The sequence below is a fragment of the Cnephaeus nilssonii genome, assembly GCF_951640355.1.
Source record: "Cnephaeus nilssonii genome assembly, chromosome: 16".
In the NCBI taxonomy this organism is placed as follows: Eukaryota; Metazoa; Chordata; class Mammalia; order Chiroptera; family Vespertilionidae; genus Cnephaeus; species Cnephaeus nilssonii.
The window spans coordinates 54,665,604-54,689,040 of NC_137087.1; positions in this window are offsets into that span (position 1 = coordinate 54,665,604).

Sequence of the window (23,437 nt, forward strand, 5' to 3'; positions counted from 1 at the left end):
GCCCGGAGTCGCAGCTCGCGGCGGCGGCGGCGGCTCTCTCGCCAGCCCGGGCGCGGAAAGCCCCTTCTCCTGGGAAGTTCGCCACCCCCTCCCCGCGCCAGCTCGCTGGCTCCGCCGCCAGCCCTCCCCACCCTAGCCACCAATCGCCGCCCCCCATCGCCGTATCCCCTCCTCCCCGGCTCGCTTTCTTTCAGAGGCAGCCGGGCGAGGGGGGACCGACGTCCGGGCTCGAGCTGAAATCCGGCTGGTGCGCCCCACCCGGCGCGCGTCCTGGGCTCCCTCCCCAGCGCCCGCGCCGCCGCGCGCACAGCAGCCCAGCGCCCTGGACTCGGTGGAATCGGCGCCACCAGCCTGGGCGAGCGCAACGCCCGCCCGCAGCCCCGGAGCGGAGCGCCAGGGCAGGTGCAGCCCCGCGCGCACCCGCGGGCCCCAAAGTTGAGGGACGCCTGCCAGAGGGGGGGCAGCGATAGGTCCCCAAATGGACAGAATGAGAAAACTCTCCAAATGCCACCAACCTGGACTCAACGGACCGTGTCCAGCTGCAGCAAGGAACCAGTTTATTTATTTTAGGGGGTGTCCCCGCCCCCTCCGTCCCTTCCCGGGCTCCCCGGTCTGCGTGAGGGAGAAAGATGCGGTCATCTCCGAGATCTCAGAGGATCTAGTTGGGCCAGAACGGTTTCCGAGCAGAGCCCCCTAGGGCTCAGATGCTGGCTAGGGATCTCAGCGGTTCCCGGGAGCTGCTCGGGGGATAGCCGGTTCGGAAACCGGATTTCTTTGCCAAGGGCCCCCCCGGCCTACTCCTGCTCCCTCCGGACCGTCCCCCCTCAGATACTCGCCCGCAGGGACGCCGCAGAAGAACACACTGGCTTGCGGTGGGACCCGGGGACCGACCCAGCACGCGCGCTCAGAGCTCACAGCGCTATGCAGCCGGCTGGCTGCGAGCTCTCTCTCTCTCTCTCTCTCTCTCTCTCTCTCTCTCTCTCTCTCTCTCACGCACGCACAAAGGGCATCGTGGACTCTTACGCCCTACTGCAATCAAACCAGACCTTTCTTTCCGACACAAAGTTTTCCCCCACGTCACTCGCGGCTGTGACTCCAGACTTGGTGCGTTAAAGACACACTCAGACCCAGGCCCTCCGAGCCGGGATGGCTGGAGGCACCCACCCACTCATGCAGGGCAACGCGCACACACTCACACTCACACTCACACTCACACAGGCACACACAGCCTCTCTCCCTCTGTCCTGGAGCTTGAACAAGGAGACAAAGCGGAACCCAGTGCATTTAAACCACCTCGGACCTGGCTTTGGGAAATTTATCAGCGGACTTCCATTTTTGGCTGTTTCAAGAGTAAATGTTAAAATCATTCATTTAAAAGCCCAATCCTTCACCCCAATCCCTGGGACCACTCGCTCTCAGTCTAGCGGCTGCCGCCCCCCCCCCCCCCCCCTGCCATTCCCCCCTGACCGCATGCTCCCCTCCCCGCATGCTCAGGGGCTCCCAGAGCACCGAAATCTACATTAGGTCTAGACAGGGGGTCTGGGAACAGCCTACAGTGGTGGATGGCGGTCGTGACGCTCAGGCTAGTATTGGAGATCCTTGGTGATGTCCAAGTTCATATCTCCGGGAAACCCAGTTTGAATCAAGTCTGGGAGAGCCCAGCTGTCAAATCTGCAAACCCATCACACCAGACAATGGGCTGCGGAGGAGAGAAAAGAAACGCTCATTTTGATGGAGGGGGGTTAATTGAAAAGGGCAAGGGCTTTGGTTGAAGTTTGAGGCCAGGGTGTAAGGGCGGGGAGAAGAGGAGGAGGGGTGCTTCGCTCTCCATTCAACTACACATCAGCCAGGCGCGCCCCTCAGCTGCCGCAGCGGCTCCAGTGTGTGCAGTGCGTTGTTTGGGAGGGGTGTGCGTCTCGGTGCGCGCCCCCCAACCCCCGGGCGACCCCAGGGTCTATGCTCTTGTGCACAGCGTTCCTCTGCGGCAGGAATGGGGAGATTGCTTTCCTCATCCAGCGCACACACACCCGCCCCCCCACCACACACACAGTTGCACCATACGTGAATTTTTTGTTCAGTGTATCAGCTGACACTTGGTTTCCAGTAAACAAAGCAGACATATGCCACATTTTCTGGACAGATGGTTCAAACCAGTGGCTACTTAAGTTCTCTTTCCCTTGCGGTGGTAACAGTCTAAGTTACAGGGTGGACTGAGCGGGGAAAGTCATTAAATCTTGCAACCAGTTTCCTCACCTTAAATAAGCTTATTTCCAAATTTTCACACACAAACCAGAGAAGTCCCAGGGAGATGGTTTCAGTGAGAGAAGTGCTGAATTAATCGTTCATCTGAAAACTGAATTTCTTCATGGACACCCACACATAAAACGCTCTTCGTTATTCCATTTTACAAGTGGAGGTGAACATCTCCCTTTGGAAAATCGGGAATTGGAATCCCAATGTTCAATGGATGGATTAGTGTCTGTCATCGCTGAACACGTGTGATTTAATGGAATAAAATTTCATTTAAGGACATCAACCACATCTTTTGTGTTCTTTGTTTAGAAGTGACTTTGTGTTGCCATAATATTCTACAGGCATCTTTTAAATCAACATTTAAGAGGGTGGAATAAAAGTTCTCCAAATGTAAAATATGAGACTCCTTTTAAAATATTTATAGTTTCAAAAATATTTCAGAAGCATTCACACACGATAGTCCTCATTACATTCTTACTGATGATGAACACAGAGCTTTTTTATTTTTTTTTAACTTTTTAGAAATAAATCAGCAGCCACTGTAACAGTGTCACCAGGCAGGTGGCTATTTCAATAAAATCAATTCAAATAAAGAAAAGCGAAATGTAGCTTCTCAATAGCACTCACTGAGTTTCAAGTGCTCAATAGCCACATGTATCTAGTGGCCACCATACTGGACAGCACAACCAGTATGTCCATAGAACATGTCCATCATCACAGGAGATATCTACCTCCTGAGCAGAGCTATGCACAAAACACAACAACATCCCGGCCAGTGGTTGGTTGAGCATTGACCTATGAACCAGGATTCATGGTTGAATTCCCCTGCAGGGCACATGCCCAGCTTGTGGGCTCCATCCCCAGTAGAGGGCGTAGGGGAAGCAGCTGATCAATGATTCTCTCTCATTGATGTTTCTCTCTCTCTCTCTCCCTCTCTGAAATCAATAAAGATATATATTTTTTAAATGTTAAAAAACAACAACGACAAAATGTGGCCTGTACTCTACCCTAAGAATCCTTATAGTAGGAGCTAATAAAAAAAAAATCACTGCTTTACAACTATATCTACTATGTTCTAAAGGTGGAGGACTGGAATATGGAAGATAGACATGCAGTATAAACTTACTGTATTAAGATTGTCTCCGTTTCCTCGGAGCTTATCTGTTCCCAGGTGCATGAGATTGATCTCAGGATAAAAGGTGATGTTGGAATATCAAATATTATTAATAATTATAAAAATCCATGCCATCTTCTGGGACATGTTTTCTCGGTGGGAAATTGGTTTTAATGCTACCAAATTAGCTTCAATCCACCCGTAAGCATGTGAAGTGAGCAATTTTCTTGCACTTCTTGATGTGAGTGTATTTCCATAAGTTAACAGATGAGTCATGGTGAGAATGACAGTTTTATTCCACACGATATTTTGTCTCCTGCCTTCATTGCCTTGGCCTTATAACTATAATGTAAAATACATTCATTTTGCAAAATTATACTGCTCAAAAATCACTCAGGTTTCCAACGCAAACTAGTTCATCAAAATATTTGACATGAGACAGTTTGACAAGCCTTCCTCTGTAGCTATACAAAACCACTCACTATTACCTAAAAGTGCACTGCTTTTCCTCCCTGCTGCTATTTCTTCGCTCATGCTGTTCCATCTGCCTACTCTGCCCTTCATCCTGATATTTGAAGATCCAGCTGAGCTCGAATGAGCCACGAAGGAAAGCAGAGACTCCTTGGGTACGAAAGGAGAGTTCTCAGCACTGGGCTCTCCTGGCCCCATTAGAATCTTCATTCCAGCTGTTGTCACACTGCATTGCAGCTACTTGCTATATCTGTCTCTTCCGCTGGAATGTGAGTTCCTTGAAGGCAGGAAATGTTCTTTTTTGTTTCTTGAATCCACAGCATTTAGACCGATGACTGATCCACAGTCACCCCAATAAATGTATATTGATTGCCTGGATAATGAGTGGTGATGTTTCTCATTTTCCTCTGACACAATCATTCTACTGAAAGGTTTACATCAATCCTCTCTGCTATAGGAACAAGACTAAATATAAGTACCTCATGCAATTACTGGTATCCCAGTTCCAATCGTACTATCAAATATGTATTATTCCTTTGGGGACTTGACATTTACATTTTTTTAAACAAAACCCATTATTGTAATAGAATGCTCTCTCACTGGTTCTCTTTAATAGGAGCATATGACATATTTCATTTCTGGGAAATGATAGCTTGCCTTAGGTCATGTTTTAAGGCATAAAGCCAGAGGCAGAGTAACATTCCCACCTGAGGTTCTCTAATCATCCAGCACCGTGCCTCTCTCTGGGAGAAAAGGACTGAGAAGGGCCAGGTTACAACTACTCTGGAGGCTTCATCCTCAAAGGCAATTTTTAAAAGCCCAATTTGACCCAAGAGTGTTAATTTAAACACACACACACACACACACACACACACACACACACACACACACACACACAAGACGCAGGAGAATCTTTGAAGAAAATAGTAACCATCCAAACACAGAAGGCTAGGGAAAGAGCCTGTGTGCTGACACAGACTTGCCTTTTGGCGATACAGGAAGAGCTGGTTGCTCTCAGAGTCAGAGCCCTGGTCCAAGATGGCTATATTAAGATGTGTCTTTGAACGTTATTTGGAAATGGCAGCTTCTTATTGGCTGTCAAGGTACCGGACCCCTAGGAACTTATCTTAGGAAACCTCTCTTCCTTCCTTAGTTTGCAAGTAATTCCCATTTCTTAGTACCCATAAGCCCGTGCAAAGGATTCTGTTGCCTCTGTGAAAGACTACTGCATTTCGGGAGCACTGAAGTCATTTGTGCGTTGGCCTTATGCCACCGAATGCATTCAAGGTGTGCAGCCCTGAGGAAATAAAGTGCCTGTCACGTCTTATTGCTGAGATATATAGCAAAGTATACCCCATCTTCAGGGGCCTTACAAGGCTTTCCCGGTGATTGCCAAAGGTGCTGGATTAAAAGCCCTGTACGTTTCAGTCCTCTGTATCCAGAAAGGATGGAGAGCGGATCCACTAAGGAAACATCTTTCCTCTCCACCACTCTCCTTATAGGCCCTAAACCTTGTCCCAGAGGGACTCTATCTTCATAAGGGCAAGAGGGAAGCTTAATCCCAGCTTTGCCCAGTAATTAGCCTCTCTCTCTCTCTCTCTGTGGAGGCAGCAAACACAGATGCCCATCCAGATGAGCTTTGGGACGCAGAATGAAAACAAGATGGAAAACACTGACTCATTTCTTCAGAAGCCTTTTAGCCGCCTTTAAGACAGTGAAAACTTCTGACTCCTACTGATGCTCTTTAGGTCTGAAGGGGTGGGATGGGGCTTCTCCCAGCAGTGAGCAAGCAGGGAAGCAGCAAAGGCAAGCAGACATGGAGGAGTGAGCGGCTCAGAGGCCCCGGCTGCAGCAACGGAAGGCTCTGTAATGCCTCGTGTCCTTGTCCTGCCACTTACCCAGGCGTCTTCCAGTCAATGCCACGCAAATGCACTCTTCACCCAAACCAGAACCTCTGGAAGTGCTGTGGTACGAGCCCACTAACACAATCAGCTTGTGGCTGACGATGATGTGCCCACCAGAACTAATTAAGCCAACAGTGCTTGTAACACAAAGCCTCTGGGGCCGGTATTAAAGCCTTTATTTGTGACATCATTTAAAAGTCATTCCAGTCGCATCCAAGACTGTTGCTCTGAAAGCCAATGCAGTGTAATGTGCTTTGAGTTGTTGGTTTTATTTTCCCCTGTCAAAAAGCTGACAAGAGTCAGTTGGAACTGTCAAGGGAAAAACATCACGCGATATGAAGTTTTCCTCGAATTTGAAGTGTCGACGGAATGACAGATCTGTTCTATAGATTACGCTTGCACAAAAGTGAATTAGAACAGCCTAGGAGATCCACTATCGTAATGAATATGTGAGGTTGTCCTTGACACAGTTCATAAATTTGAGGCCACGACAAAGAATTAGAATGAGTTCAATTTGGTTTTGATCTGAATAATCTGTTAAGCTTTAAAAATATATTTTTATTGATTTCAGATAGGAAGGGAGAGGGAGATAGAAATAGAAACATCAATGATGAGAGAGAATCATTGATTGGCTGCCTCCTGCACGCCCCCTACTGGGGATCGAGACCGCAACCAGGCATGTGCCCTTGACTGGATTCAAACCTGGGACCCTTCAGTCCGCAGGCTTGCGCTCTATCCACTGAGCCAAACCAGCTAGGACTCTGTTAAGCTTTAAATACAGAAGGATCAATAGGACAGATATTTGTGTGGGTGATATATATATACATACATATATATATACATGTATATATATGTATATATATATATATCATATTAACATATAATGATATTAAGAGACAAAATGATTTCTCCTTTTCCCATTGTTAGAGTATCTCTTGGTGAAAGGTCCCTTTAGCCTTCAATATCTTGTCTCAAGTGTCAGTAGAGATTTGCCTGTCTTCTCTAAGATTTCATTAACTGCTTGACTGATTCATGGACAGGTTGCTTTGGTTGATTGATTTACTTTTCACACCTACCCAGTAGCTAGTACTGTAACGTATAGTACAAAGAATGTAGGTTAAAGATCTTGCCTAGGGTCAGACCTGCAAGCTTCCTTCTCAATGGTGGAGATTCCTATTGCCCCCTGCATGTCTCCCTCATACTTCTATAGTAGTGCCTTTCAAACTGCAGAACATGCTCCATTTAACCGAACAACACTTATTTTACAAAATCTAAAAGTGTGAAAATGCATTACACAAAGTATTGTCTTTTTTAAAAAAAACAACAACTTTTAAATTTCTATATGTGTATGGAGCCTGAATTGGATTGTCATATAAAATGTCTCTCTTATTGTGAATCGTGGTTAAAATCTTTGAATGACCACTGCTTTGTAATAGTAATACTCTGATTTTTATTTAGACATCTGACCACTCAGAATAAAGATTAACCTTAGTCCGTTGTGGTCATGTGGCCAGGATCTGAGGAATAAGATGTCACAGAAATGATGTGCAGAATCTCTGATAGGAGCCCCTGCTCTATACTTGTCCTGTGTCCTCCATCCTGATGCTTTATATGCTGCATTTGACCAGGAAGGTGAGAATAACAACTAGAGATGACAGAGTGACAAGATAGGAGGGACCTGAGTCCCAAGATGACCTCCTAGAGCAAAGCTGTCTGTCCATCTTGGACCTTCCACCTTCATACTATTATGTGCAAGACACATAAACTTGTCTTAATTAAGCCAGTGTTACACTGGGTCTCCAATACATGCAGCCAATCTTGTGGAGCTATGACATCCACTTCCTAATGAAAGAAGAGAGAGAATGAAAAATAAATTCAATTCAACAATTTACTAAGACTCTATCATGGACCAGCCCCTCTGATAGGTTGCTGTGCGAAATACAGAAGAAAGTTGGCTCTGAAGAAAAGTTTAATCTCATTGATGAGTGGTATCCTATCTAATAAAGAGGGAATATGCTAATTGACTCTCACACTGTCACAAAGATGATGGCGCCCACAGCCAATAAGGAGGGAATATGCTAATTGACTGCCATGCCCTCAAAGATGGCAGCACCCACAGCCACAAGATGGCAGCACCCAGTTCCCTCAGCCCCACCAGGGCAGCAGGTACGCAGCAAGGACGGGCCCACCCCCAGGCGGGCCCGGCCACTCCATGCACTTGCCTCCGTAGTTCCCCAGTCTCCTCAGCCCCTCAGCCACCCAGGGCCAGCCTGAGGCACAGGTAAGCCTCAGATGGCAGCTGCCCAGCCACCCAGGACCAGCCCAAGGGGCAGGTAAGCCTCAGATGGTGGCTGCCCAGCCACCCAGGGCCACCTGAGGCTCAGGTAACCAGGGCCACCCGAGGGTTGCACTGCCGGCAGTGGCAGCAGCAGAGGTGTGATGGGGTGTCACCTTCCCCTGATCGCCGGGTCGCCTCCCACCCCTGAGGACTCCTGGACTGTGAGAGGAGGCAGGCCAGGCTGAGGGACCCCCCCCCCCCCCCACTCCAGTGCATGAATTTTCATGCACCGGGCCTCTAATATCTGATATAATCAAATAATATTGTAAGGAAGTATAAGAGGAATTGTCAACATGAATGGAAATAAAAATAAGGCTCTACAGAATCAGAAGAGATAGGTAGAAAGGTAGAAAATAAAGGGATCCATGGAATTGAGAGAAAGGGAAAAGAGAAAGTAATGGAGTAGCAGGAACATTCCCAAGATATTTTCAATTACTCTGAAGATCTGGAATGAAATTAAAGACACCCAAAGTGGAAGTGGCCATCCCTTCCTCTCAGGTCTCCACATGCCAGTTCTGTATTACATTCACTCAAAGCTATCAGCAGGGGTCCTGCTATGGAAAAGTGCCCCATCTGCAGACTCCTATCAGACTCAGACTCATCCTCATGTATGGAAAACCCTTACTTTATTACCACCTTGACAGACCACAGGCTCCTTTGTTAGAACCTTGTGCTGAATGGGATGCTCTCCTTGTGGGAAGCCATTCTGGATTCGGTGAGAATGGCATTCCTATGTATGGGCTGACAGCCATTCCACTCAGGCATACCTCCCCTTGAGGATGCACCGGTCCCTGCCAGGTTCTGCAAGGTTTTGATGAGCCCTCTCCTATTTCTCCAGGTGGTGTGAGCTGCTAACAATGCGGATGTTCTGGAATTCCGTTTTCTGCATACCAACTCAAAGCCATTTAACACTCTGGCCTCCCTACTTAGAAGATGCATGACTTGGAGATGCCTTGCTGGCAAGGCCGGCGGGGGGGGGGGGGGGGGGGGGGAAGTGAAAGGGAAAAGTGTGATTTCGGCAGACTTGCCACAGAGGTAGGTGTTAATTAAGTTAATTGTGCCATCAGTGACGCAGACAATGACAGTAACTGCTCCCCATAATGGGGTTAGGTTATTGCCATCATTTGCTAAACGTGCAGGTGTTCTTAAATGCAGCCACTTTCCCTTATTTTTAAGCATGTACACACACACACACACACACACACACACACACACACTCATTCAATGGATAGCTTACCAACCTCTTCCATATGGATTAAGTTACATAATTTGATCCTTATCCCTACTCTGTAACGAAGGAGAGAAGTTATTTCCTCTATTGAGCAGATGAGGAAACTGAAGCTCAGAACTACCTAGTGACGTGCCCAAGGCCACCTGTCTTCCTAGTCAAGGAGACGAGTTCTAACTCTAGTGTCCCTCCTCATATGTCACACCATCTATTGAAGACTCACGATACTCTGAAGTGCAAAAAACAAATTTTTATAGTCTACATCCCCTAGCATATGGGCTTGACAAGTTGTAAATAGTAATTTATCCTTTAAAATAATTGGTGACTTTTCTAATTGCTCCATTTATGAAATACGAAGGTAGTAGTAACCTCATATAGATTGATCAAGACCAAACACAATCTGGATAAACAGAAATTTAGATAATTTGGAGAGTCACCCCAGGCCCCATCCCCTATATGCCTCTCCAAAATATTAGGGGACAGATGACTTAACCTGAGTTATTCTGTCTATAATTACTGTGAAAACTAAGGAGTGATTAAGAATGTCAAGACAACTCAGCCTTTCAATGAACAAACTGAGATTTTTGTTAATGAAAGATGAGACAGAGGGCCGAAAACCAGGACTACAGGCTTTATTACAGGAGAAGGATCCCTGCCGGGCTGCCCCGCAAGGGGGTGTAGCAACACGTGCAGAGGGGAACACGCCTTTTGAGGGGAGGAATGGGAAGGGATGGGGCTTAGGGTACTCGGCACGCACTGATTGGTGGTTTCATATAAGGCACATGATTAGGCACTTAGGTACTTAGGAATCAAGGGCTTAAGGTATTTGGCAGGTGCTGATTGGTGGTTCAATGTATAGTCCATATAAGGTGCCTGGTTAGGTGCTCAGGAATGTCCATGCCGCAGGTGCAGTTTACGTCATACTCCGTCCATCCGTTGGGGGAAGGGAGGATCTATCAGTTAAATGCTACCAAACCCACAGTGAGTGAGATGTCCATTCGGGGTCTACAGGACAGCTCCCTGTCCTAGCAAAATGATTTCCTACCTTGCTGATGGGTGTCTATGGACCCATCTTTAAAGCTTTAATATAATTAATGACCCCTGTCAAAACATCAACATCCTTGGGAGAGTTAACTCAGAAGTGTTTTTGGTCAATTTCACTTTAGTATGATCAAGTTTGTGGTTCCTTGGCGGGATAAAAAAGGGGGGGGGCGTGTTTCTTGAATCCCTGACATGGTATCCTAAAGTAGATAAGCAATGAGCTCCCCAAAAGAGTCTAATTTCTTACCTGGCCAATGTGGCTCAGTGACTGAGCACTGACCTATGAACCAGGAGGTCAGGGTTCCATTCCCAGTCAGGGCACATTGCCCAGGTTGCACAATCCCCTTTAGGGGTCATGCAGGAGGCAGCCCTTCAATGATTCTCTCTCATCGCTGATATTTCTATCTCTCCCTCTCCCTTCCTCTCTGAAATAAATAAAAATATATCTTTTTTTAAAAAGAGTCTAACTTCTGGAAACTGGTCAGGCTTGGGATGGGTGTGCAAAGGGAGGAACACAGCCATGTCTAATAGTACCCAAATGCTTGAATGTAAACTTTTTTTAAAAAGGTATGATAAACTCTCACTTTCACCTCATGTCTAACCAAGTTGAGAGACAGAAGGTTTCTTCACCGGATAGCTAAGACTGTGTGCCATCTTTCATAAGCTTCTTGGAGGAACCCTCTTGAAGTGTTGGACAGAAAAAAATCTGAATTCATTGACAAGTGAGTCCACTCAGCATGAGTTGGAGAGAATGTTCAGAGAAGCTGATTTGCACTTGAATTCACTATTCCCTGTTAGTGTAAACTTATCAGCAAAATCTAATACTTTTTAGAAAACACACCTTTGGAACTGTGCAGAAATGAGTTAACACAGCAGGCCTGAAACTGTTATCCTTGGAAAGGTCTGCTTACAAGATTGGCCCTGGCTGGAGTCTGGGAACTTGGATTTGAGCAGGTTCCCATCATTTCCTAATGAGAATGGCTCATGGTACCTAAACGGTTTGTGAAAGCAATATGGTCTGTGTTAAACACTCAGCTTTCTTTTGGGAGTCTAGGATTCTGCTTCACACTAGGAAGAGGGTGACTTATGTGACCAGCCCCCAATAGAAACCTTGGGTACTGAGTCTCGAATGAGCTTCCCTCGTAGACAATATTTCACTTAAGCAGGTCCTGTGTGGCTCCTCAGGGAGGGGACAGATGACTTAACCTGAGTTATTCTGTCTATAATTATTGTGAAAATTATAGAAATCTTGGAAGCTCACACCTGCTTTCTTTTGGACTTGGCATCACGCATGCCTTTTCCCTTTCTGATCTTGCTTTGTCTCTTTTCACTGTAATGAATCATCGCTGTGAATACACTAGATGCTGCGTTGAATGTGGGGGTGGTCTTGGGGACCTCCAACATGGAAATATTCTAAATGTGATTCATGAAATGAAAAGACAGCAGCATGGCATTGTACAGGATTATGTTGGACCGATCAAGGCACAAGTGGCTTCGTGAGCATGAGGCTTAAGGAGGCACATAGGACCCCATGCTTAGAAGGGCCCTGGGCCTGGTTTCATGCTCTGTCACTATTTAGAAATCCTAAATAATTTATGAACAAAGGATCCTGAATTTTCATTTTTGCATTGAGCCCTGCAAATTATAAAGTTGGTCCTGCGTCAAGGTGATACTTAGAGACAAAAGAATGGAGCAACTTGTCACCCCAAAGGCTTACTCTGTGCCAGTCAACTTTCCATGGGGCCTAAAAGTCTACCAATTATAGATTCACTTTCTGGAGGATGTCCCAGGAATGTTAAATGGCTGTCAGTTACAACTTTGTGTGGACTTGTTTACTCATTCACTCACTGCGTAGCCTCCTCCTTAACCCCTAGCTAAGTTCAAAGTACGAGGTCAGCATTTTCCAAAATGTGTTCTTCGGAGTACTGATCCCCATGGAATACACTGGGGAAAAGTGGTTTTGCTGTTATATGTTTGAGATACTCCATCCCTTTTTGGAGATGTAGGGTCTACATTAGCATACTGGTATTAAAAACTCTGAAACTCTTGCACTGTTTAACTTTATAATAGTTTTCTAGGATCCCCACAACACAGTATCACAAACTGGATGAGTTTAACAATAGAAATTTATCGTCTCACAGTTCTGGGGTCTAAAAGTCCAATATTGAGTTTTTAGCAAGATTGTTTCCTTCTGAGGCTGTGAGGGAGAATCTGTTCCATGCTTCTTTCCTTCTTCCAATGGTTTGCTGGCCAACCTTGGCATTCCTTGGCTGGTAGAGCCATCATTCCAATCCCTGCCTTTATGTTCACATGGCATTCTTCTTGTGTATGTGTCTTTGTCTCCAAATTTCCCCTTTTTATAAGGATACCAATCATATTGGATTAGGCCCCACCCTAATGACCTCATTTCAATCTGATTACCTCATAGAGACCCTATTTTCAAATAAAAGCATATTCTAAGTCACTGGGGATTAGAACTTCAACATATTTAACCATCTGAGGGCTAAATCCCATTAGTATTCCATTGACCCAGTGTTTCATGGCACAGATTGAGAGGTGATGGAGGAAAGGCTGTGTAGCTGGATGACTACAGTACTGGTGCCATGGGTTGGTTTTAGATGGGGAGGATAATCCTAGCAGCTGTTTGGAGATGGAAAGAGGAGAGGCTGGAGGCCTGGAGACTTAAGAAGAGATTATTTCAAAGTCTAGGGGTTTGATGAAAAAGAAGCCTAAACCCAGGCAGCAACAGTGGCAAGGGAGAGGGGCTCACTCAAAAGGTAATAAAATGTGAAAGACATAAACACATTCATATTCATATACTAGAGGCCCGATGCATGAAGATTCATGCAAGAATGGGCCTTCCTTCCCCTGGCTGCTGGCACTACCTTTGCTCTGGCTGGAGCCGCCTTTTCACTCTGGCTAGAGCCGCCTGGCGCCTGCGTATGCAAATTAACCTGCCATCTTTGTTGGGTTAATTTGCATACACACTCCTGATTGGCTGGTGGGTATCACAAAGGTACAGTCAATTTTCATCTTACTCTTTTATTAGTGTAGATATGGGCACATATAAAAATAAATATGTATTTATATATAAATATATATTCATATATAAATGTGTATTCACATATAAATATGTATTCATACATGTACATATTCATGTGTATACAGGGTGTCTCAAAAAATGTATACATACTTTGGCTGCCATTATTAACTCCAATGGGTTAAATTTGAAAAGAAAGAAACATCACCTGAGCTATCAGCTGCTGTTAAAGTGTGTATACATTTTTAGGACGCCCTGTATATATATATATATATATATATATATATATATATATATATATATATTTGTTTCTATCTATATGATGGATTTTAGAGGTATCCTCACCCTTTGAGCCTTTGTCTTGCTCTACCTGGCTGGTGCCACTCAGGTGAAAAGCTCATGGAGGGCTGGGCTGGGAGATGTGTCCGGCTGGGAGAATCCTATTTTGTTCCTATTAGTGGCCTTGAATGTGCCATGAATTCTAAGGGACAGACAGGAAACAGGGTCCTGGGGGTCTGTACCAGCCTCGTTTTGGACCTACCTCCCACTTTCCTAAGCACTAGACATACTGACTTCCTGTTCTCAGAGCTTTGCCCTTGCTGGTCTCTTAACCTGCCTTTTGACTTAGTCCCTGTTTTGTCTGGTTGAAGGTCTTGGCTTATAGGACACTATGGGAAGGCTTCTCTGCTAGCCCCTGGCCTTCTCTCATCAGCTTTGTAATCCTTTGTTTAATATCTCTTTTCCTCCAGACTCCAAGCTCCATGAGGGCAGGGAGCATGTCTGCTGTGTTCTTGCTGTACCCCAGGACCGAGCACAGGGGCCTGGCACTTGAAATATAAGCTGGGCGAATGGCTGATTTACAATATAAAAAAGATCTGAAGTGATGTAGTAATAAAGACATGACAAAAAAAAAAAAAAAAAGGACGAGGAACTAGATGATTTGATCATTTAGAAATCAGTTTGGAACTTTCCCTCACCAAAATGACTTTTAAATATGAGGCCAAAGTCAAACCCTAAAGGATTTATATTAATTTAATCTTATCCAAAGAAACTTCCTCTTAAAAAAAAAAAAAAAAGAAGAAGGGGGCCAAGATTTATTTTTAAAAGCTTCATAGACATCAAATCACTTTCATAAAGAAAAAAAAAGGTAGGGGAGGGGGGAGGAGACTCTTGAGATGAATGTATTTGAGTAGAAATGGCCAGAAACATGTGGGTTGCATTTCCCTTAAACTCTCTTGGATTGCAAATTAGAAAGAAGGGTCTGGAATAAAATGCATTTTTTATTTTTCTGAAGTCAGTATATTTGGGAACAGCGATGGTTGAGATATTCAGGAAACTGAAAATATGTGTGGGTACTTGTTTAAGTACTGTTATTTCCAGTAGTACAGTAAAGTGGCTGATAAGAAAGAGGAAGTGGGCATTTAGCATCTGAAAAGAACCAATTCAAAAACTTTTTTTTTTTTTCTGTGTAGCTTTCACACAGGAGAAATCTCCCTCTGCCTCTCCCACCCTCCTCAACCACAATCAATATTTTTAGGGGATGGAGGCAGAAGGAGGAAAGAGTTTATTCTGGCTTTTGTATGCGACTGAGCTGTAGAAACAGGATGGAGATTTTGCTAAATCTGTCCATTAAGTGCCTCTAAGTGCTTTTAAAACATGTCCTAGAGCAGAATGGAGGCCACAAGAAAGAGAAACTGGAAATTAAGGCTAAATTATTACATTTAAGTGACTTGATAGTGGAAATGTCAGAAAAAAAAAATAGCAGGAGTGATGAGCAGATAAAACTTCAGAAGCTCCACTTAAATCTTCTTTTGTTGGGCACCCCTAAAAGCTGCAAAGTTGTTTGAGTTCTAAAATGGTCGAATTATATAATTTCTGTGGAGTGAGCAGTCATTTTTCTTACCTATCAGGATCAATACATAGCTCTTTTCTAAGATGTGCTGGATAAGAATTGAGTTAAAATATAACAACCTAAATGCTTCAGATGATTACTAGGCATTTCAGCAATTCACCCGTCAGTAGAAATTTACTTTGTAATTTAGATAATTTGAAGAGCACTTTTAACATAAAATCAACAAGCTTCATGACATATAGAAAAATATTTTAATGTAAGGAAGAAGTAAGTGAAAAAAAAGAAAATAATTTTTGACAAAGAATATCAGTAATTTTGCATATGGAGTAAATAATGTTGAGATAACATTCATCTATTGATATTTAGAGAGGACAATGAAGAGTCATCCATTTTTAAATTTCAAACTATGTTAGCAAATCTCTTTGTGTCTGAAAGGTGGACTGCTGGAGCCCTCTAGCTGTTGGAAATAATTCTGTTCTCCTAGGTATAGATTAATAACCTAACTGCACAGGCAGAAAGTAGTTCACCATGAAACCTACTGGAAAACAATTAGATATAAATTGTTTTTATATCTAATGATCTTCCACTATTGTCTTACCACTTGGGTTGGTAGTAATGTCAACACTTGTGAGCATCCATGGTCATCTATCCTGACCCTCCACACCCTGATCTTCTTGACGTGTCAATTATAAGGATACTGTCACCAACCTTTCCCCAACTGTTTTGATTGGTTTGAACGAGATGGTCTCCCAAATCCAGAAATAAAGTTCACCAGCTCAAGATGGATGGTTCCAGTTCCCTTTTCAGTAGAAGGAGGGTCTGTCCGAGGGATCTGGGATACACTGGGCCTTCGGATGAATCAGGGGATACAAACACATCCCCCATGGACAAATGTGTTTTGTTTGCTTTTCACGGAGCTTTAAAAACCTTTAAAATAACTAGGCGACTTTTAGAAATTGGGAAATGTCAGATGAAAATCCATATGTTCATCTTCTCTTGAAAATCAAAAGATCTGGTAGCTCTGGGCCTGGGTACCCATGTGGTACCAAAAGGCAAGAGCTAGGTAGCGGTAATCTGCTTTATTTGGAATTTACAAGTTCATTCACCAAAGTGCCCATCACATCCTACCTACTGGATAATATAAAACCAACATACTGGATGCAATTACTACTTAGAACCCATAGGCATCTGAATTTGTAACTCCTTGTGTAAACCCTGAGTAACTATAATCTTTTTCCTCCTCCTCCTAAAAACAACAACAACAATAATAATGCAGCTTCTGGTGATGGAACTCTTACTATGCATCAGACATGGTAAGAGGTTCTTTATGTGTAGTGTTATCTCAAACCTTCATGCCGACCACTCAAGATCATTATTATACTACTAGAGGCCCGGTGCACGAAAATTGTACAGAGGGTTGGGGGAGCTCCCTCAGCCCAGCCTGCACCCTCTTGCAATCCGGGACCCCCTGCGGGATTGGCACTAAACCGGCAGTCCGACCTCCCTCTTGCAATCCGGGACTGCTGGCTCCTAACTACTCTGCCTGCCTGCCTGATCGCCCCTAACCACTCTGCCTGCCTGTCTCATTGCCCCTAACCACTCACCTGCCTGCCTGATCACCCCTAACCACTCTGCCTGCCTGCCTGATCACCCCTAACCACTCTGCCTGCCTGTCTCATCACCCCAAACTACTCTGCCTGCCTCCCTGATCGCCCCTAACTGCCTCTGCCTCGGCCCCTGCAACCGTGGCTTTGTCCGGAAGGTCGTCCGGCTATCCGGTCTAATTAGCATATTACGCTTTTATTATTATAGAAGTTTACAAAGCAGGAATATAAGACTCATGTTCAAATAAAGTAGCTCAGTCAATATACACTGAGCCAGGTGTTGTACTAGATGCTGGGCACACAGCACTGAACAAGACAGCATAGTTCCTACCCGCATGAAGCTTATGGCCAAATGACAAGGTGATCACAGAGTGCAAAATGTAGGTTGCTGTAGAGGGATAAAGCAAGGCAGATTGCACGTGGTCTGCATCAGTATTCTCAATTTTTGGATCAGAGTCGCCTGGAGAGCTTGCAGGTTCCTACTGCATCCCTGTCTCTTCCTCTCAATGTTTTGATTTCATAGGCCAGAGTGGAAGCCAGGAATCTGCCCCCATTTTTTTTTGTTTGTTTTGTTTTTATTTTGTGGCAAAGTATAGATAATAAAAAGTATTTACTATTTTAATAGTTAACATGTTAAAGTGTATGGTTGAATGGCATTAATACAGTCACAATGTTGTGCAACGGTCGGCACCCTCTGGGCCCCAGAACTTTTCATCTTCCCAATCTGAAACTCCATGTAATCATTTCTCATTTCTTCCACCCCTCAGAAGCACAATGTTCACCCATGTTGTAGCCCGTACCATAATTTCCTTCCTCTTGGAGGCTGAATACTATCCCACTGAATACATATAGCGTATTATGTTTCTCCGTTCATTTGTTGATGGACACTTGGGTTGCTTCTGCCTTTTGTCTATGATTGCCCCGGCCAGCGGGGTCTTCTAACGGGGGTACTGAGGCGGCGCACCTAAGAGAATGAGAAACAGACAAGGGACGCGAAGAATGGAGGCAAGACAAATGGGTTTCTGATCAAGCCTCCAAATTTTATTCTTACACTGTTCCTTATATGTGGTTTCTAGAAGGGGAGATGCCTAGGAGGGGTGGGGGCTGAATGGGTCATGTGGACTTAGATAATCGGCTAAAGTCGTAAAGGGTGCTGACTATAGATAAAGGGTGTGGCGGTTGAAGGGCGGCTATGCGAAGAATGCTTTGTCCTCAGGCATGAGGAAGTAAGTCTGTGGCGAGGACCAAGTTTCCATGAGGTTCTGTTTCATTAGCTTACTGAAATAATGTTAGAATTAATTTGTGATTGACTCTTGGCTCCTGACATATGATGACTAATGCTTCTGTGAACATGGGTGTACAAGGATCTGTTCGAGTAGGAATCTGTACTTTGACCAATAAATCAAGAAGGTCATGGGCAAGACTTTGAAATATGCTGATCTAGGGGGTCAAGGAAAGCCTCTCCGAGAAGCTGACGTTCACACTGAGTCTCATAGCATGAATCAGAGTTGATCAGGTGAAGAAGAGGTAACGGCAATGACCCCGTTGACCTGGAAGTGTGAACTCTCATCTTCACCTGGAATACTGAGACGCTGGAGTTGTCCCAAGAGCATTCATCGGCACCGAGGACTGTGACTGGGTGCCATAACTTGGTTGAGTACCTAAAACAAGAGTTATTGATCAATCATTCCTTTAACAAATATTTGTTAGGTGCCTTCTGTATGTTAGGTACCTGGCTAAATACAAGAAATGTGATCATTCATCTGTTCACTTATAATGAGCCAGGCCCTGTGCTAGGTGCTGGAAAATTACAGGAAATTGGTGCCGTATGTCATTTTGTTAATTGTTTCACAACATCCATATATATTACTTATCAGTAAATTCCCTCTATGCTTATCCCAGGGAATGCCAAATAATTATTTAATACTTAAATACCTTTTTGTAGGCACCTGAGCTGATGATATTTATTTTTTTTCCTTAGCCCTCAAGAGAATTATCACTGATGAAGATTTCTGAGTTTTTTGAGACATTATTTATTTCAGTAATTAATCCACCCTTTTGTTATTGAAGAAATATTGGCATTGATTTCTTGGTTTCCACATTTCAGAATGACTCTCACATTTAGCAGAGTTCACCAATGCTATACCTTGACACATTGATTAGAAAGCTGAGAGGGAGAAGAGAGAAAGTCTTTCATGCTAAATTACTTTTAAAAGATCTGATATTATTTTTAAAATGCCTAGTGGGAAATAATTTTTTCATGTTTGAGTCAGAGATAAAGAATTTTGTGCTGTAGGAGTTCAAAGAAATTCAGGAGAATGCTTAAATCACTTAATTTGGATGACATTTATTATCATCTACCTTGTGTTATAGGTTATTGTGCATATTTATGATTTTCCTTAACAGATTGCAAGTTTCTTGAAGGTAGGAACTATTTCTTAATCATCTTTGAACAGCTCTCAGCTATACAGCTATATTACCGAATAAACTCACTGCACTGAATAACTCAATATATTATGTGCTGGATACTTTCTCTATTTTTTAGAGATTTAAAAATAATCAGTCAGTGAACAAATAACCGAACATGATTCACAGAGTAGCAATTGGAGAAGAAGTATAAATGGATTACGATTTGCTTAAAATTAACACATTTATGTGTTAGAGAAGGTAAACAGGAAAACAATTATGCAACAAAATATTGCAAACAAAAACTTTCCCTAAAGGAAAAAAAAAAAGAGTGGTAACGCAAGAAGCTTGTGGCTTTTCCTTCAAAAAAGTGCCTTCTCGCCCAGCTTGGGTGGCTCAGTGGTTGAGTGTCAACTTATGAACCAGGAGGTCACGGTTCAATTTCCAGTCAGGGCACATGTCTGGGTTGTGGGCTCGATCCCCAGTAAGGGGCATGCGGGAGGCAGCCAATCAGAAGATACAGTTTCAGTTATCAGATGAATAAGTTCTGTAGATTTTAATAAACAACATGGTGACTACAGTTATTAATACTGTAGTGTAGCCCTAGCCGGTTTGGCTCAGTGGATAGAGCATGGGCCTGCAGACTAAAGGGTCCCGGGTTCAATTCTGGTCAAGGACACATGCTCAGGTGGCAGTCTTGATCCCCAGTGTGGGGTGAGCAGGAGGCAGCCGATCTAAGATTCTCTGTCATCATTGATGTTTCTATCTCTCTCTCCCTCTGCCTTCCTCTCTGGAATCAATAAAAATATATATTTTTTAAAATACTGTATTGTATTCTTGAAATTTGCTAAGAGAATAGATCTTAAATGTTCTCACCATAGAAAAAGAGGGCAAATTATAGCTAATCAGCAAAGCAGTCAGTAAAACACAGATTGAGTCTCAAAATATTCTTTTAAGTGATATCAAAACATCTTCTTCTGAAATAACCTTTTCTAAAAAATATTTTCACGTTTGGCCATTTTCAGGGGAACATTTCTTGCCATCAAAGTTGTTTATTATGTTGCAGCTCACAGCTACCTGCTTATCTCCCATCTGCTATTTCTAAGAGTTAATCAGGACCAGTTACTGCCTCGCTGGTTTTAATGGGAGTTCAAGAGCAATCTTGAATCTGTTTATTTTACAGATTCTTGCTAACTGGTTTCCTTGGCATTTCACTCTACTGCCCCAGGATGAGAATTCTGGCCCACATTTAACCAGAACACTTACTTTTAAGTAAACTTTAGTTGAGGCCAATTTTTTTTTATAAATGAGGGGAGGCTGAATTGGCAAAATGGGGGGAATATCTAAGAAGTCGGGACTGGGAGCTAAGAGAGGATTTGAAAGGACAGAGGGAAGAGTTTGCAGATGCCTCCAGTTCTTTCCAGGTGCACAAAGGAAAAGGTCATGCTGGCTGACAAACTGTAACTTAAACCACATTGTTCCCGGAGAGGATAATGCTGATACATTTTTAAATCCCGTCTCCTCCTGGGGATGACTTAGGGAGTCCGAGCAGAAGGGGTTCACAGCGTCTGTCAGCAAGTCAAAATCAAGTGTGCAAGCTTCCTCCCAGCTTGTTCTGGGCTGTATCTCATGGAACTGGGAATACACCTGGAAATGCAGCAACTTCCTTTACCCCTGACCCCATCTCATATATCATTCCTGATAACATCCCTGGCTCTGAGAAAAACATTAATGCTTTTTTTTTTTTTTTAATTTTGGAATTAATAGCATAGGAAAATGACCATGTGCAACAATTCCAGTCATTTCTAGCTTCTAAAAGGACTCAATCTGGAGGAAACCTACAGCCTGGCAGACATCTGGTGCTTTTAGTCATCTCTCAATACCTGGCGTGCTGGGGAAGGGCCAGGGATGTTTGCGGAACGCCGTGGAATGATTGCAAGGATGCTGGGCAGACACTTGTGAAGGATATAATCTGGAAGAGCTTTCTCACTCAGAAAGCAAGCAGTTGTCCAGTGAAGTGGTCACCCGATATAACAATTGTTCATTGCCCAGCCCTCTGGATGAAGTCAGGGTTACCAACAATATACTGATTTTCTGAGTTTGAATCGTATGGAATTGTAAATACTTGACCATTGTTGATCTCCGGAGTGGTTGTTTAATGTGGTTCAATCTAATATTCTAATTATCATCATAATAGTAGTAGTAGGTTGATCCATATGAGAGTGGTCTTTTTGTAGGTCCAACATTGTGGACTACCAACAATTTCATAGTGTAACCATAGTAATAATCCTATCTAATAAAAGAGTAATATGCAAATTGACCATCACTCCAACACACAAGATGGCTGCCCCCATGTGGTCAAAGATCCTGCCCCCATATGGACACAAGATGGCTGCCACAAGATGGCCAGCAGGGGTTAGTTGGGAGGGACCAGGCCTGCAGGGAAGGGCAGTTGGGGGAGACCCAGGACTGCAGGGGAGAGCAGTTGGGGGGGACCAGGCCTGCAGAGGAGGGCAGTTAGGGTCAATCAGGCTGGCAGGGGAGCAGTTGGGGGCAATCAGGCTGGCAGGGGAGCAGTTAGGCCTCTATCAGGCTGGCAGGGGAGTGGTTAGGGGGTGATCAGGCTGGCAGGCTGAAGTGATTAGGGGCAATCAGGAAGGCAGGCAGGCAAGCAGTTGGGAGCCAGCAGTCCTGGATTGTGAGAGGGATGTCCGACTGCCCGTTTAGGTCTGATCCTACTGGGATCAGGCCTAAACGGGCAGTCGGACATCCCTCAAGGGGTCCCAGATTGGAGAGGGTGCAGGCTGGGCTGAGGGTCACATCCCCTGGTGCACGAATTTCATGCACCGGGCCTCTAGTAGGTATTATATAATTACTAGAGGCCCGGGGATCGGATTTGTGCACTGGTGGGGGGCATGGCCTGCGGGGATCAGCCGGCTGTGGGAGTGCTGCTCATCCCAGTCAGCTGAGTAGCTGTGGACCCACCCTCTGAGTGGCTGCTCCCTCTGTGGGAGCACCGCCGCTCATCCGGGTCAGCCAAGCAGCACTCCCACTGTGGAAGTGCACTGACCACCAGGGGACAGCTCCTGCATTGAGCATCTGCCCCCTGGAGGTCAGTGAGCATCATAGCGACTGGTCGACTGGTTGTTCTGGTCATTCCACCTTTTCGGTCGCTGGGCTTTTATATATATAAATTTGTCATTAAATAGCAGAACAGCTACTACCACCTCTTGAGTATCTACCATATCCACACACTTTGCAAAGTAGTTTATATACATTATATCATTTAATCTTATGAGGTAGAGATGATCTAACATTATCCCTCAGATTGTGCAAATACTCCAGGAAATACTAAATCATGAAGCTGTTAGTCACTTTTGCCTCACGGGATCAGTTTAATCATTGGGCTTAGCGGCATGTTTTCTGGGATGAAAGGATGAAAGGTTGAGGCCACAACCTTACAGGGCAACAACTTCAAGGAGCCAATTCCAGGTGACCTTTTGTGCAATACACCTGAGTTTCCTACATCATTTCCAATTGGTCCCGAGGTCACAAACTACGGGAAAGGTAGTGTGTAATTTGGTGGGAGACAAGACACACACATACACACACTTACAAATACAGAGTGGTTCTGCAGATGGGGCACTGAGAGGCAGACCATATATCCCACTGGGCCCAGTACTGACAACTGATGCCTGTGTCCCAGCATAAATATTAAAAGTCCTCCATATCACCCTCAATAGCAGAGTGCAAAATTGAAAGGGCGCTGAAAAATTCGATAACTGAGATAAATCATATTTCAGGGCAATATTTTTAAAAATCTAAATTAATACAGAAATACCCACATTTTAAATAAAAGATGCATCAGTATTAGCGATTTTTCATTTTGCCTCAGGCAGTGTGTGGCATGATTCTAGTGCATCTCGGTTCGAACAATAAATTATCTGGTGGCCCTAATTCAGAGTTCTCCATAAAATGATGGCTCATGCTTAGTTAGCGATTCCTGGATGCCAAGTCCTATCGTAAGTGTTCTACATGCATTAACTATGAGACAAATATTGTTATCACCCCATTTACCACTGAGGACACGAAGGCTTGGAAAGCTGAAGTCATTGGTTTAAAATCACACAACTAGGAGGCAGAGAGGGCAAGCTTGACTTCCAGACAGTCTGGCTGCAAAGTCCCT